The sequence below is a fragment of the Gymnogyps californianus genome, chromosome Z, assembly GCF_018139145.2.
Source record: "Gymnogyps californianus isolate 813 chromosome Z, ASM1813914v2, whole genome shotgun sequence".
Lineage (NCBI taxonomy): Eukaryota > Metazoa > Chordata > Aves > Accipitriformes > Cathartidae > Gymnogyps > Gymnogyps californianus.
Window position 1 is genome coordinate 9,003,372 of NC_059500.1, and position 17,902 is coordinate 9,021,273.

Consider the following 17,902-nt stretch of genomic DNA (forward strand, 5'->3'; position numbering starts at 1 on the left):
CTCTGAGAAGGAACAGTCCTTGTCCTGGTGTTTGCAGGACGTAGGATTTTGGTCCCCATGCACAAATGTCAGGTCCGTGAATGCAGCCAGCCAAACTCCAGGGTTTGGGGGGAGAGGAGGGAGAATACTCTCGGTCCTGAAAGCACCTAATAAACTAAAAGCTCAAAACAAAAATCAAAACTATATCACAACAGAAATCCACTGGTGAAGAGGATGCTGCAATAGGCTGGTGGTGGCAGACAAGCCAAGAAAGGAAATGCTCTTCTCCACATGATTTGTTTCAGGTCTTAACTGCTGTCTGGGGTGAATTAATGTCAAGGAACTTACTTTGCTACTTATGAGAAATAAGTTTCTGTTCCCTTTTCTGTGAAGAGGTTGTATTCTTAGACAAAAGGCATTTCATTATGTCCTTCATAAATGACATTAATTTGGTCACTTTTCTGACTACTTCTGTAAGAACCACTTTTTTTCCCAGCAAAAGAAAAATTGCCCAAGACCTTTCCTCAATCACAGATTGCTACTGTTAGCTTTGTCTACAGAAATAGAACTGGACAATTTGTTCAGGGTGGGAAACGAAAAAGGGAATCTGGAACTGCTTTCAGCTGGAAGAAATAAATTACGAGTAACATTATAAATATTATTCCAGAGGAATGTCTTCTCACTCACAAAACATTATGCCTCCTTGTAAAAAAGACTGTTCTGAAAAACAGCCTCAGCTTTTATTTGCAACTGTTGCAAAATGATATGCAGGGATATTTATCAGCACAGGACACCCCTTGTGTAAGAAAAAACCTACTGCTAGGCATTCACTTCCTCAGTCTTCCCTTTTCTAGAGTAAATGCAAGTAAAAACACCCTCCCCCGCCCTCTCCCAAGCACGAATCCAAGTTTGGGAGCTCCTTCAGAGACTCGTGTTTGTGCCTTTCACTGAAACTCTCAGCTCAGTCCTTGTGTAACAATGTGATCATGCTTGACAGCTTATGTACTAAGAAAGAAGAAAAGAGAGAGGCAAAAATTCCCACTCCCGAAGTGTTGTACGTCGTCTCCACCAGTTAAGGTCTGCAAGGCTGCCTCAGCAGGGTGAGTCATGCAGTTGCTATGGCAGCCTTGCATCTCATCCTTGCCTTTCCATGAGAAATGGTACGGCAGAAAATCCACTCATGGCAACGTCTATCAGTGATGCTGAAGGCACTTCACAGAAGTTTTATTGGTTTTTCCTCTCCCTCTTTTTTCACTCACACCAACATACACATGTACAGAATCAGACATCTGTGATTGTGTGAGGACCCTGTGGTGTTTCTATTACAGTGAGTGTATTGGCTTTATGTGGCAAGGTTTTGGCAGCAGTGGGGCTGCAGGGGTGGCTTCTGTGAGAAGACACCAGGAGCTTCCCCCCCGTCGGACAGAGCCAGTGCCAGCAGGCTCCGAGACAGAGCCACCATTGACCAAAGCTGAGCCCATCAGCGACGCTGGTTGCGCCTCTGTGATAAGGTATTTAAGGAAGGGTAAAAAAAACGCTGTGCAGCAACTGGGAGAGAGGAGTGAGAATATGTGAGAGAAACAGCCCTGCAGACACCAAGGTCAGTGAAGAAGGAGCGGGAGGAGGTGCTCCAGGCGCCTGAGCAGAGACTCCCCTGAAGCCTGTGGTGAAGACCATGATGAGGCAGATTCTTCCCCTGCAACCCATGGAGGTCCACGGTGGAGCAGATATCCACCTGCAGCCCGTGGAGGACCCCATGCTGGAGCAGGTGGATGTGCCCTGAAGGAAGCTGTGACCCCGTGAAGAGCCCACACTGGAGCAGGCTCCTGGCAGGACCTGTGACCCCATGGGGAACCCACACTGGAGCAGTCTGTTCCTGAAGAACTGCAGCCCGTGGGAAGGACCCATGTTGAAGTTCATGCAGAACTGTCTCCCATGGGTGGGACCCCATGCTGGAGCTGGGGAAAAGCGTGAGGAGGAAGGAGCAGCAGAGACAATGTGTGATGAACCGACCGCAACCCCCATTCCCTGCCCCTGTGTGCTGCTTGGGGGTGAAGGTAGGGAAATCAGGGGTGAAGTTGAGCAGAGGAAGAAGGGGAGAGTGGAGGGAAGTGTTTTAAGATTGTTCATATGTCTCATTATCCTACTTTGATTTGATTAGTAATAAATTAAATTAATTTCCCCAAGTCTGTTTTGCCCATGACAGTAATTGCTGAGTGATCCCCCTGCCCCTATCTCGACCCATGAGCTTTTCACCGTATTTTCTCCCCCTGTCCTGTTGAGGAGAGTGAGTGATAGAGCACCTTGGCGGGTAGCTGGTGGCCAGCCATGGTCGACCCACCATATATAGAATAACACATAAAGCAAATAATCTGGCAGATTATTCATCACATGGGGAGAGTCCCCTTGCCAGGAACAAAGGAATAGGGAGGTCACACGATGCATTCCTGACAAGCACCAGAAGATCTTGGGAAAAATAATTCCCCTTCTGTGTACTTCTTTCTCAACCCTAATCTACCCCTCATTTCAGATCTTTTTAAAACATTCTGGGGAAAAGAACATGTTTTGTTCTTGTTTGTGCAGTATCTAATTCAATCAAGCTGAGTCGTGAATGGATATCCTGTCCATTGCAGGAATAAAAAACTTTATACCAGTAACACTACTGCAGAGGAGTGAGATACAAATGACTGGCTGCTGTGTTAGGCCTGAGAAGTGCCAAAAGAGGTGTCTATCCGACAACTCATGCAGTGCCATGGGCAGTGCTCACTCTACCTAGTTTTCAGCTTTATAAAGATTAAATTCCGGTACAAGTTTATACACTTTAAGAAGAATATAAAGCAAAGCAGAGAGGAGAATAGAGGTGGAGGTGAAGGGAAAACTTTATAGTGCTCAGCCAGTGGAAAAACTTTATGAGAGATCACCCGCACTCATTGTCGGAGAAGAAGTCCTTAAATCGGCTCCGCAGCAGAAATACAGACCCTTAAACTATTTTACCAGTATCAGGCCAGAGGCTAATACAGTTCTGGATTCTATAAAGCTAAATTTCCCTTGTATGTTGCTTTACATAGTAGTAAAGTAGATTAAACTAGTGCGTGAACTACATTATACTTACTTCTCTACTCAAGAAGATGAAAGAAATCACATAGAAACCTATTTCAGCAACTAAATTAAAAAGCTGAAGACTGGTAAAATCTCCAGGTTCAGCTGGCAGTAGATATTAGCAGTGAAGAGGTACTGTATGTCATCTGAATTCAACTCTGTGATATGCTTATAGCTGTAGATGAACCAGTTCTGAAGAATGACAGACAGTTTCTGGGAAAAGGCTTTAGGTTTGCCATTGTGACACATAAAAAATAAGATACAAGTGATGAACATAATTATCTACTCCCTAATTGTCTGGGTATTTTGTTCGGTTGATACAAAACAAACCCTCTATTTTCACTTTCCCTGAAAAGCAATTTTTGCTTGATTTGTTCATACTTGCATTGGAGCAAATATTGATCTTTTTTCAGGTGTGGTTTCTGAGTGACATGAGCATGACTATCTATAAATATACAGGGGATCAGATTTTCCTTGCATGGCTGTGTGAGTTATGAGTCTGTCACAAGCAAAAGGGACTCAATCTTCTTAGACATTTTCAAACGTATTTGCAAAGACTGACATTTGTCTATAACCCGTATTCAAGAAAAAAATGCCAGTGACTTCAGTACAAAGGATGTTGCTACAGATCTACAGAGAATTTGATTTTCACACCTCAGCGTACATAATGCATGGAGTGTCCTTTTGAACCTCTAGTTACAAGATCCACAGATACAGGACCATTTAGAAAAACTGATCCTTATTTAGGTTCTTAAATAAGGGAGCTGAAAAATTGTTCCTCATCAGCAATGAAGTATCAGTTTCAGCAATGAAACCTTAAAGGCTGCAGGTCCGGGTGACAGCTGACAGTGTAAGCCTGCAAATGTAGGAAAACCTAGATACAGCAGATAATGTAGAAAATCAGAGAGAGGCTGCGTAGGAGTGGGGACTGAGAAAAGGAATCTGTTTTGCTTTTAAGGTGAGATTTGACAAGTTTTAGTCTGACTTACTTCTACCATTCTCCAGCTTGTATGTTGCTTCATTTTTGTTTGCTTTATAATCCAACAAGCAATGTTCAAGTTGTGCCCATTTTACATGACAGATCGGGGAAAGCAGCATAGGCTAAGAAGTCAAATCCCATTCACACATTGGCAGTCCAAGCAGGGTTCCTCGTTTGGCCAGTGCTGAGATGAGAAAAGTGACTTCCAAGTAGCAGAAGCCTGGCCAGATACAGATTTTTGGGTATGACTCCCGTGAGGACGCTCATTTACAAGGACAGACACCTACTTGCTGCTGACTGCATATAAGCAAATATTGTCCAAGATCTGCAGGTGCTCCAGCCTTTACTGGCTGAAGCAGTCCTAATAAACTGCATGCCACTTTTGTGAGGAGTAAGAGCTGCATTACAAAGAAGGCAAAGCAGTTGGTCAAGTGAGTCTTAATATGGGAATGACTTCTTCTTGTCTTTCAGTAAAAATTTATTCGTGTAGAGTGTCTGTAGGGTGGCAGATACCTCCTTCTAACATTGGATGGTATCAATCATTCCCCAAAAGTGACTGGTCTTCTCCATTGACTCTACAGGGCTCAGGCGATGTCTTCAAAAAAGGTATCCATTTTCAGTCTGCTCAGCATAGCTGAGAAGAACCCCATCATAAGTGATTTCAGAACTGGATTTATGCTATTAAACTCCTTTAAAATGTAAGAGACTTTGTCCCTTAGAAATTGAAGCTTATCTACCTCCAGTTCCACAGTTTGCATGAGAGCACATCCTTCACCAGCACAACCTTTTTTCCCCTCTCAGGACACAGCTGGGCCCCATGGAAGCCAGAGTGGTGATAAGGCAGTAAATACTGCAGCAGCTGTGAAAGACCAAGGTGTAAGGTGGGATCGTACAGGTCAGAAGGTGGGAATAGTTAACATCTGAAAGTTGGTTATATGATCTCTATTAAGGTGTACTTTAGATGATTACAAAAAGAACCTGACAAAAACTCTGTGCATCCAGCAACTAAAATGTCTAGGAAGAAAGGTAGAGCTCGTAGCTCAACTCAGCCACTGACACTTTGGTATGATGATGAAGTGTGAAGTAATGATGGGAGGGGGAAGGGGAAGGGGAAGGGGAAGGAGAAGAGGAAGGGGAAGGGGAAGGGGAAGGGGAAGAGAAGGAGGTGAAGAAAGGCAAGGAAAGACTGAGGCTGAAGCTGTTTCAACATTCAGTGCTATCCAGATTTTGTGAATGCATCTGTTCATAGAATGTGTTTGGTAGGTAAGGGTATGTAGACATCTGTCTTGAACAAAAGTGTTATTAACAGCAAGGCTTCGTGCAGCAAATGGTCCATGTGGGCTGATCTCTCCATCCCCTGCAGCACTCCAGAAATATCAGTGAAGCCTCCACAGGTATGGGGGTGAGTCAGACCAGACAACTGGTTCTGAGCACGATGACTCTCTCCTGACCTGTTCTGGTGGCAAATGCATATTTGAGAATTTATGGTATAAAATGGGATTTGTTTCATAACCTTTTAACCATGCAAAATGGGAACAGATATAGCTAGAAACCAGAAACAACATGTCATGCATTGTATTTTCAGCCTAAGGTGTGAAAACTGTTTGCAGCATGATAACAACAATTTTAGGATGTGTCAAGATATAGTAGATTAGAGTCACATTTAGATCTCAAACCCTTATCCTCTTGCTACAAGCCAAGCAATTATTTTTTTCAAGGACTCCTCTCTTCTAATCTCCAGTAACTATGATATTAGCAGGGGTTACCAGCAGTTTATTATTACAGTCTCCAACTGTTATGTTCTTCAGTGCCTCTAAAACATTTCACTTATTTCACAATGAAATTGTGTCATTGTGTTGGGTTTGTGTAGTGGGGGAGGGACTACAGGGGTGGCTCCTGTGAGAAGCTGCTAGAAGCTTCCCCAGCTTCAACTCGGACCCATCACTGGCCAAGGCCGAGCCCATCAGCGACGGTGGTAGAGCCTCTGTGGTAACATATTTAAGAAGGGGAAAAAGACAGCTGAAAAACCTGCAGCAGAGAGAGGAGGGCGATGTGAGAGAAACAGCCATGCAGACACCGAGGTCACTGAAGAAGGAGAAGGAGGAGGTGCCGGGGAGCAGAGATTCCCCTGCAGCCCATGGAGGACCCCACGCCGGAGCAGGTAGCTGGGCCCGGAGAAGGCCGAGACTCCGTGGGAAAGCCCACGCTGGAGCAGTTTGCGAAGGACTGCAGCCCGTGGAAAGGACTCACATTGGAGAAGCTCGTGGAGGGCTGACCCCCAAGAGAAGAACCCCACGCTGGAGCAGGGGAAGAGTGTGAGGAGTCCTCCCCCCGAGGAGGAAGGAGCGGCACAAACAGCGTGTGATGAACTGACCGCAACCCCCATTCCCCGTCCCCCTGGGCTGCTGGGGGGAGGAGGTAGAGGAATTGGGAGCAAAGTTAAGCCTGGGAAGAAGGGAGGGGCGGGGCGAAGGTGTGTTTTTAAGATACAGTTCTATTTCTCACCATCCTACTCTGATTTGCTTGGGAACAAATTAAATTGATTTCTTTTTTTTCCCCCCAAGTCGAGTCTGGTTTTTGCCTGTGACCATAAGTGCTGAGTGATCCCTCCCTGTCCTTGTCTCAGCCCACGAGCTTTTTGTATTTTCTCTTCCCCATTCCGCCGGGAGGGGAGGAATGAGCGAGCGGCTGCACGGTTCTTCGCTGCCGGCTGGGCCTAAACCATGACAGTCAGACAAAGACTACTACCATTTTGAATATTCTCCCATGTGCAATGTAAATAAGCACCTTTGTTCCCAGCATAAACTATTTTCATGAAGATGCACAGTGCTACGTAATGAGTGCTGTGCTAGCATTAACAAATTAATCATGCAATATCTGAACATGTTGAGACAATGGAAAAATATACAGCCACTTGAAGAATTTCTTCAGCCAGTGAAAAAATGTACAAAACAACTTTAAAAAAGGATGATAATTAATGCCAGTGATTTTATATTTATCGACTATAAAGTACACCCAAGAAAAGAATTTACTGTTATAATGTGTAGGTAGAATTGGTGAGGAAACTTCATAGCTTAGTCAGGCCCTTGACAAAGCACACTGCAGTCCTTGGAAATGCTCTCATTTACATCATAGTTCTTCAAATGAGACCAGGAACATTATTGCTATCGATACATCTTTTATAGACACGTATTGCTCTGGATGGCTCAAAAGCATCAGTGTTTTATCTTAAGAGGGAGTGTTTAGGACGAGGCCCAGCAAGCTGCATGTAACTCTGTTCAAATGCTTTTCTATTAAGCATGATTTTAACCAAAAAAATAGTTTTTGATTAAAGTCTTTGTTTTCTTTTTATTAAAAGAAGTGGCCAAAAGCCAGCAAGCACTGATTTAAAGTCCTCCATGGTCCTTCCCACCTGAATTACTCTATAATTCCACATCCAGAGATTGCTTTATGAGAAAATCCACACCAAAAAAAGAGATAAAATGTTGCAAAACAGAAGTGAGGATACTCTGGGAGCCTGATTACATGCCCTAAATCACCACTATCTGAGTACATCTTTAGTGAAAATAATTTGTTAAAAATTCAAAACCTTTCATGAAAGATAGATTACACTTTCCTTTCTCCCTTCATCCAACCTTGCTGTGTAAATGGAGTGAGATGTCCTTGTAACTGAGAATTTTTGCCCTTCAGCACCTCCCTTTTCCACTCTAAACAGAAGATTATGTATTACCACTTGTCACCATAAATGAAAACAAAACTGCCTTTGTGAACTCAGCATTAGCAAAGTCTTCCCACCTCCTGCCCCCCACATCTCATAAATTGTCTGAACCATTCCTTTTCTGTCCAAACTCAGTCTGAGATGAGTAAGGGTTTCAGGAATACAGGAAAGAGTGCAAATTGTGCATACTACCATAAGTAGGAAGATTGTGCAATGCTTCCTAAGGATTGCTAAACTCTGGTTTTGCCAGTCTTCCTCTGGAATATTGTTCTACTCATGGATGATCTTGGAGGACACTGTGCCTCCAGCTCACACAAGTTTCATTGTAGAATTTGTGTTCTGTGTGGCTTGAATGGAGGAAAATAAAAACTGGAATTTATAGACTGAAATTCAGTTTCTGGGGTAGCTGGATTTGCTCCATTACTTGCTTTGGAAATAGAATTGAAGCCTGAAATTCCTAGCAGAAGTTGACTAGCAGCCAACACAGAGACTTGAGCATCCCCCAGATGTGCGTGTAGCATGCTAGTCCAAGGAAAAAGCTAGAAACAAAATCACCTTTTATTGCAGACTGAGTGTCTATGTATTACTGTCTTCAAAATTGACTGGGGTAAGACATGGTAATCCAGCCAGAAACAGTGGATACATAAAATCTAACAGCTACCTGCTTCTCCAGAGTTAGGGATAACGCCAGCCCAAAAGTTGATGTTGAAATGTATTCTCGGTAATGGAGATAACCAGGCTGTCCTTTCACAGTGAGGGTCTTTGAATGGGATCTTCACACTTTATGCTATCGACAAAGGGGAAGCTGCATGCTTTCCACAAAATGTGTTGGCCAGCTCTTTGAAATGTTCCCACTTACAACCAGCATCATTTTCTACTGCTCACACCAGCCGCTTTCCAAGCAGGAGGTAATTTTGTGTAGGCAGCTTGACAGCTTAGTGGCAGCAATGATTGCATCAGTAGAGAATGAAATGCACAGTTGAGTGTTATCAACGTGCTGTCAGAAGCTGCATTCACAGTCTGTTATCTCTTCCAGTTGTCTCAGACAGAGGTGGAGAAAGCGGCAGGAAAAACACTGATCCTGGCAGAGAAAGGGGAAGGAGGAAAGGCGGTAGCCGGTCCCTGCGGTCTTGGAAGCAATGAGAGCCATCCGAAATAAGACCTCCGCTGTGTTGTGGAAATACAGTGATAAACCCAGCAGCCCTCTGCATGAGAGCAGAGCGATCAGTAAATATGAGCATGGAAATCTGACTCATGTAAAACAAAGAGGAAATTTTCCTTTGATACTTACAAAACCATACAGCTCATGACAAAGAGGACACAACAGGTCTGCGTCCCCCCACAGGTTACTGGAGCTTTGCTGTAGTCATTTGTGTCACCTCGAGACAGGTTTGTATTTGAAGAGACTTTCAGGGTCCTACAGTAGCTATGTGTGACTTTTCCAGGTTAAGTGCCACAACAGATGTTAGAACAGACTATTTGCAAGCACAATATTGGTTAATCTACCTGTGAGCCTGCTGAGAGAAGTATATTTGTGTTATTGCAGTGTCTTCTGTATACTATACAGGTAATGAGTTATATTTGGTTTGCATTTTGATTATGCAATGTTCATACATAATGATATATGCATAAATACTAGCTTTAAGTCCTGATTCCCTCTTGGCACAGTGATATGTAATCAATCAGAAATATTTAAGAAGGAGTCTTATTAGCTTCAGGCTTGATAGTATGAGTTGCTTGAAGTGTGGGATGAATAACTGTAACTCTTAATAAATTCCACTCTTTCTAGCTGCAGTTTGTCCTCTATCAACGCTGTTACATTGAAATCACTTATTTACAGGAGAGACTAAATGAAACTTATTAATACAGATGAGAATTGTGTAATTCAGACTGATTAAAGGGGGAATTTTCTGTTGTGTGAAAAGACAACTTGAATGACCTGTTTGCTGTACGCGCTGGTGGAGGCTTTGCAGTTAAGAATGAAAAGCAAAAGGAAATCCACTTAAGAAACATCTTGAAAGAGATCTTTGTATTATCAAAAACAGCTACACCAATATTGATCTCCATAATTATACATGCACTACAACCACTTGTGTGACTTAATCTGGTCTGCAATTTTGAGCTGCAATTCTAAAACCTCATCAATATTTTGCTATACTGTAAACAATGAAGGAGAGTGGAAATACCAACATTTCTCAACAATCTTTTGGGTATGGAAGGGCCATTTCATTTATGCTCCCTTAGCTGCCAGCCTAAGGTCTGCTGTGCAAACACTTAGGTCTACACTGAACCTTAAGTACTTCTTTTCTCTAACACCAACTGAGGTGCAAACCTGGTATAAAATGTTCCAAGCTTCAGACTGATTTCCATTGACACTACTTTACAGTGTTCCAGCATGAAATCTACTTTACCTGCTACTTCAACTCCCTCTGCATTGCCAAAGCTGAGAGACATTTTCTCAGTGGAAGCGAAATTAATGCCTTGCTATCTGGATGTAGTAGTATTTTACACTTGTCCTGCTAGATAAAGGAGAAGCAAATTTGCTCATATTAACCATTGCAGTTAAATCTTTGGTTAGAGATCAAAAAGAAAATGTTAATTTAAGAAGTAATTTTGTCTGAAGTTTTTTAACATGAGAACAAACTGTGGTCTGCTGACAAGAGCGATACTCTCCTTGTGAGTACAAAACTCCCTTGAATGCTGAACAGACTGTCGTCACAGAGGTCACATCTGGAGAATGAAAAGCTACCGTGCCATTAATTTGATGTAAACTAAACATAAGTGACACAGTTCTTCATCCTCAGCAAGGACTTGCCATTGCAAAGACATTATTAACATACAGAGCTCTTGTTTACAACTGTTGTTAAAATGTCAGTTAGGCAAATCAGTCAACCAACCTCCTTTATCCTTTGTCTTTTGCTGTTGCCGCTGAGCTGCTGACCAGAAATGAAGAGACAGTTGTTCAGGGTAAACAAAGGAGACTTTCTGACAGATAGAAATTTCCTCTTTTCTTTTGTTTTCCAATGACAATAGAGGTTTTTGTCTTGAATCTGTGTGTCAGCAGCTGCAGACAGGCTGAGAAGTTGTGTTTGGCCATCACGATTAGGATCTGAACAATCCAAAATCCAGAGGCTTTAGGCAGTGACATGACCTTCTGCAGGAATACAGAGCCAAAAGGGGAAAGGATTTTCTGGAAAGTTATAATAAACAGATAATTTTATTATGCTTACATAGATAAGGAGACATAAAAGCTCATAAAGCATATAGAACTGATGTAAAGCTAATTAGAAATAAGTATTTTATTGTAATAAACAGTGAGGATTGCAGATCACAGGAAAAGAGGTTTCTGGTGGGAGAAACACTGGCTTTAAAGGTAGGACCAGTTCTTGAAGTCTGATTTGTTCCCTCTTTCAAACTACAAAGAAGATTTGGTGTTCCAGAGCTGAGTCTGGTGCCAGAAGTTTGAGAACAGGGTGTGATAAGAGCACCAGACAATTTTCTCTCTATATAGGAAACACCCCTGGAGAGCTTTCCTTTGGCTTCAATTGAAAGTAGAAGTCCTGTTTTACTAAGGAGAATTTTGATCTATCAGTGTTTTAGAGGAAGAAAAAACCAATAAACCACCTGATCTCTATATTAAGATAAGGTGTATCACAGAAGGCTAACAGTTTACCGAGGCAAGAGACCTTCACATAATTTAAACTGTTATTTCCCTAGTGAAGTCCAGTATATGTTGATTTAAACAAGCACCAGCAGAGTAGGCCAGATCCTCTTTCCTTGCTCTGCCCTTTCACATATTATTAAGGAAAGGTTAGGCAGTTTTATTCCCAGCAAGATTTTAAATTCTTCAGAAGTCAAAACTTAATTCAAGTCAGGTTTATAAACATTGTGCCTTCCAGACTCCTAAAATCTCGTATTCTTCTGTGTTTGCTTGGAGTGCAGCTTGTTCCTTGACAAGAAGAAAAGACTAGATATAGGACAAATCCTTTCTTTGTCAGGAAACAGTATTTAACAGAAAAGGGAAAAAAAGGCCTTTGAACAAAGCTTTACTTACAAAAATGCTAGCTGCTGCAGCAAATACTTATCACGACAAAAAAGCTTGGACTGCCATTTTCTACGTTATTAAGTGTGCATGAAGTAGTGTTACTAAGCTTGTGTTATCAAGACTATATGAAAGCCCACACTACATTGTGAATCTCTGACTGTATATTGTTATTTAGCCTCCTTAACAGTGCAAGTTATGGTGGGTTCTAAGAACTCTGGTTAATTGCTTTAATGTTTTGATCACTTCTGTGCACATACAAGATTCAAAAACTGTTAACCACTGTACTCCATGTTTGGTAGATATTTAGTCTTGAAGAAAAACTTTTTACTAAATTTTTCTATCATCTCTTTTAAAACTCACTGTTGTTGGTTGATATCAAGAGCTGGAAAGCTAAAGCATAGAGGAAAAGAGACAAGAGTATTTATGGTAGCAAACAAATATATTGTCAGAAAAAGTCCTTCAGATAAAATCAGAAATTCCAAGGATTCTATCCTCCACTTTAAAATTCTCTGCCAATTCCATCACATTGGTCGGTGTCAGATCTAAAATAACCTCTCCTTTGTAGCTTGAATCATGCAAGGAAAAAACGATGAACCAATCCACTCCAAGAATGCTTCATGTCCTTCAATCTTGTTTTTCTGATATCTGAGAATATTAAATCCTTCATCACCTACCAGTTCTGTCAAGCAAATAAATATAACATGTATTTAAAAGCGTAAGAAAGAGGCTTGTTCATGGTTTCCTTCTGACTAGTGATACACAGACGATTCTTATCCTTACTGTTCCTTTTTTTCTGCTTGCTTCTTATATTTCTGGAATTAGCATACTGATTTCTCAAACATTCAGAAGGGGTCCCATTATTCTTATCCTTATGGGAACTCAAAAGCTTCCCCATTTTTCTGCCCAGATATTGATCCAGCCATTAGGCTTCCATTTCCCTTTCCTTTTGCCTTTCCTTCTCCCTTTCCCTTTCCCTTTCTTCTCTGCCCCCCCCCCTCCACTCATATTGTCTCTTATTTTCACATACAGAGGGTTTTATCATCTGTCCCTTTCAAAAGTAAATTACAGCACCTTCATTAATTCTCTAAGATTATGTTTGAAGTTGTTCCTTCTGTTCTCTGAGAGGCATTTCATACCATCCTTCCCTCACAGGATGCTATTGCTTGGTGACAGAGGCTGTCACAGCACTGCCAACACCATCTGTGAAGCCAGAGCTCCAGAATTTGTCAGTGCTGGCCTGAGACGCTACCCTTAAAGTGGAAGTATCAATAGGAGCGCATGCTCTCTGCCTCCCCGTGCTCACGAATCCCTTCTGCTGTACTCAGGGTCACTGGGCAGTACGACCAGAGAAGGGAGAAGACGTGGCAAACCTTGAGGGACACCTTGGGCTGGGACTCTGGGCAGCAACACCCTTCCCTTCACTAATGGTCAGTTCTGCAAGCAGGTATTGCCACACTCCTCAAAAGACTCTTTACTTTTTGGGGGGCATCTGTTCACCTTTAGGCATTTGTGGCTCTAAAGGAGGCTGAAGACAACACCTTCTTTTCCTGATAAAGCAGGTGATGGTTCTTCTGCCCATGGCACAAAAAATTTCTTTTGACCCAAGTAGCTTCCAAGCATGTACATTGCAAGAGGATTACTTTCCCACACATGCTGCACTCTCCCTCTTTTACTGCTAACAAAATCCCAGTGCTTGATGCATACAGCCCCAGGATATTTTCATGAATAACTCATAAACAGCATAGTCAGCCTCCTGAGAAAATCAAAATGTGTTTTCTAATATAACCAAATATCTTGAGTTTTGAATGTTTTACATTTGCAACTGAGGCCCTGTAAGCAATACTAATTAGGTGAGGTACTTATGATCAAAGAATTAAAAATTTACATGCAATTTTCTTATGGATAACTGTCTTAAAAAAGAATGGATGTTTGGAGAGTGTATTATTATAATGTGGTTATGTTCAAGGTATGACACACACATATATATATACAGTACAACATGTCTCCTTTATATTTTTTTTCTTTTTTAAATATGTAGTTCTAAGAATGTATAAAGCTATTTGGCATAAAAGATCAAAGATTCAGTAGTAAAGACCTGTCTAGCTTCCTGGACCTCCATTCTGGCCATCCAGGGCCAGAGGGTACTGCTTCAAAAGCGATTCTTCAGCCAACAGTTACAGATGCAGGCTCAAGGGCACCAGCCTGCTCTCTTGTGTCATCAGCAATAGAAAGGAGCAGCCTTTTCCTTCAGTTCCCAAACATCAAAAATTATGTATTTTTGCACGCAAAATATGATGACTTTTGCTGACATTAGTAATATTTCACAGGGCCAAAGCTGATTAAGATTTCTGCAGTTTTACAAAATAGCAATGTAAATGCCACAGAGAACATAGTAAGGATAGAGGTTTGGTCACCGTCAAAAAACCCCCTCTCTTTCTTAAGTATTGAATGAATCACAGCTTGATCCAGAGTCCAGTGATGCCACCTTACCCTGTAAATGAGCCATCTTGCAAATGCAGAGCATGTTAAACTCAAATCAGGTTCTATCACACATTTTTATGCATATTTGCGTTCAAAAACTACAGCAGCACAAGCTGCAGCACACACTGCTGTTACCAACAGTTCTAGCTGCTGTTTGTTTGTGCCATACAACTAAAAGGAGAAGCACACTGTTTTAACAGAAAATGCAAACTTAACACATTCTGTGCCAGTCCTCCTTGAGAAGTAGAGCTAGCCTGGCTGCAGAGAAACCTCCTGGAGACTTCTCCCTTCTTCCATGGCTGCTCCAGGCTGGCAAAGGGACAGAGCACTGCTGGGTAATGCAGATCTGCTTTCTCCTCAAAGATCTCCGTGCTGCCGGGCAGCCTGTGACACTGGCATCACAGCTGATGCCTTTAGAGAGCTCCTGGTCCGGCAGAAAAAGTGTTTGTCAAGAGAGCTTCTAGCCTTAATGTTAGCTGTGTGAGGCCTCGAGGGAGACATCCAAGAGGGTAACGGAGGCAGCAGCTGGTGATACTTTAGTCTCGCGTGGCCTACGTTGACGCTTCATATCTTCTGTGTCCCCAGTATTGTGACGCGTAGTAGAAAACAGTAATCAAGACACCCCCCCTATAGAATCAGGAGCAGAGAAATTGCAAAGCCGATTTTGCAAATGGTTTGGGAGATCCTTCATACCTATTCTGAATGCACAGGAAAAACATGTTATTCAACAGTAGCAGGACTAATGAATCCCACATCCCCTCAGTCTTGCATTATCGCCCTCCTATATCTTCTGTGTCCTATGCCTGCAGCCCAGTAAATATGATGTTTTAGCATTACTAGTAACGTTATTTTTGTATTCACCTAATGCTGCAGGGTCTCAAGATTTCTCTGGGCTGTATCGAGCATAAGCTGTTATAGCGTGCCTAGCCGTGACGGCAGCTATCTTGCAAGCAGATAAGCATGGCCTCAGTTTGATGTAGCTTCTCTTCAGCTTATGGTGACAGCAGGTAGTTATTTTGTGTGGACTGAACCATCCATGACTGTACAGTAAAATGTGGTGTGGCAGAGTGCGGAGGCAGGATGGTGCCAGAGGTCCCAGCCTTTAGGCACAGATAACAGCAATCGATCAGGGGTTGCTAAGGCACGCAGGTCTCGGGTTCATCGGGTAAAGACAGTTTTAGAGACAACAAAGAAAAAGAAAAACTGGGAACCAATGGGGAAAAAAGGAGCATGTAGGCAGACTTTGCTGAGAAAACCTATAAAAATAAACTCATGTGGACCCAAGGCCAAGAAGGAAGATGTTATCAACATCAATGTCTTCCTCCTCCCAACAAAGAGGAGGAAACCCCCACCATTACCTTCACACCCCTCCCAGCAAGAAACCCAGGACACTGATGACTCCCTGTACCAACCTCCCCTCCCCAGAGTGCAGCTGTGCACCGTGGGACTTGGGAAGCTTTAAAGGGCAAGCATAGCAGCAGAGAGATTGGCAGGTACTGGGAAGGGTTTCTGTATTCAGTTCTAACGGCATTATTGAGGCTTTTCAGTATTAATTCATGCCATGGGCGTTTTGACTGGCACAAGTGCACTCCAGATGTAGCACTATCATTCTACGTTATTACAGATTCTGCACATACACACATCGCCAACTCATGACACTTTCTCAGACACTTTCTTTTTCTTATTGATATTAATGAGGCTGAGGGTTTCAACAGTGATTTATTTGATTTAGTCACTTTCTAATAAGCTTACTGAAGTAAGAGGTAGGCAATATAAACTTTGAATCAATACTGTAATTATATAATAGGTTCCCAAATGAAGTCAATTAATATCTATTGTTTTCTACTCCTGTTGTTTGCACTGAATTTTGACTTGCCCTCCATTTATTCCAAAAAAGAGATTTTCCAAAGCTCCTAAATTTTTATCAACAATATTTAGCAATGTTTTCATTTTAAGCCAAACTCTCTGCTCTTTGAGACCAAAATATATACTCCTTCTGAACAAAAAAATGAGTTATCTGTATTTTAGATGACATGAGATCTAAATTCTAAGTAAAAGACATCTCATCTTAATTTATCATTTTCTGACTGCACTGTAACCTATTCAAAGGCATCATGTAAATGTTATTTACTGCACTGTTATGGCTCATTCATGGACTTACGGACTGCTAAGAGGATTGTAAAGCATGTACACATCATTGCCAACGGTTAATGACAATCTTAAACTCAAGCTTAACATCTTCTTGTCCCATCAGTTGAGCAACAACTTTAATTCAGTTCCCATTGATCCAGGAACTGTTAAAACCAACATAAAATGTATAATTAATAATAGTCATCCTCATCATTGTTCTCGTGATTATGAATAACAGAAAATCATGTCCTACAGGAACGAGAAATGGTGTAGGCTGTGCAGTGGAGCACACTGGATGTTATGACGACAGAGGCACTAGGAATACCTGAAAAGGGCTGGTTCCATTCCTATGAATAGCTATGTTTCCTCAAATCTATGGACAAGAAGCACTTTGCTTCTATTTACAGTACAGCTGAGTGTGCATCCCTTTCATACTAACTACGAAACAATACGAATCCATCAAAGGAATGTCTGAATGGTCAAAAATCACTCAAAAATTATGAGGGCTGACCCTTTGTTCCACCCTCCAGATAAATACAAGCGCAGGAACAGAATAACTCGTGGCTGCAACTCAAACTGCAGCTGTCATCAATGCCCTGAACCTGGCGTGCTTACGTCAACTTCTCTTCCACAGGCATTTGGTTAGAAAAATCAAGATTATCTTCTCTTATTCTGTGTTATTCACTTGTTAAGCCTGGAATTGCTGACACCAAAGAAAATTAAAATAATGATGTACCAATTTCATTGTATCTCAGAGGTTGTATTTATGTATACTTCATGTGTCAATACTGATTGAGTAGTTCTACTTTCATGTTATCTAAATGGAGATAAGTCTGTATGGAAGAAATATGCTTGGAAAAGCTGGGCATAGTGTGGATACCTGTTATGTTAATGTCCATTGCTCTAATTAACCTTAGGACTGTTAAGACATCCTTTTGACTACATTACAGAAAAGATAACCAAATACAGAAAAAAACAAAGGAAATTTTACAGCAGTTTAGCTATTTCATTCTGTATGCCTGGTAGCAAGTTAAGACATTTTGATATGTCTTGCAATATTATATTTTACGGTGACAGCACAAATTTGACATGAAGTAACACCTAAAATATTTTCAAAAAATGGCCCCAGTACAATTTTATTATCATGTAATCATACAAGTTAAGGAATACATTTTTTAAAAGTATCTCATTACAAAGCACTTTATTGGATTCTGGTGTTGTCAAGGATACCAGTATTTATGATAAATGCCTTCCATAAGCAAGCCCTGATTTTGCTGTAATGGGAAATAATCAGAGACTGAGGTATATTTATATAATCTGCTCCTACGATAAACAGAATGTCAGTTTAAGCCCCAGAAGCTTTTGTAATCATATCTACACAAGAACACAGCTAATTTTGAGATCTACCTTGTTTTCACAGCGCTCTGAATTCTGTCCAGCAGTTGAAAGAGAATGCTATGTCATGAACAAA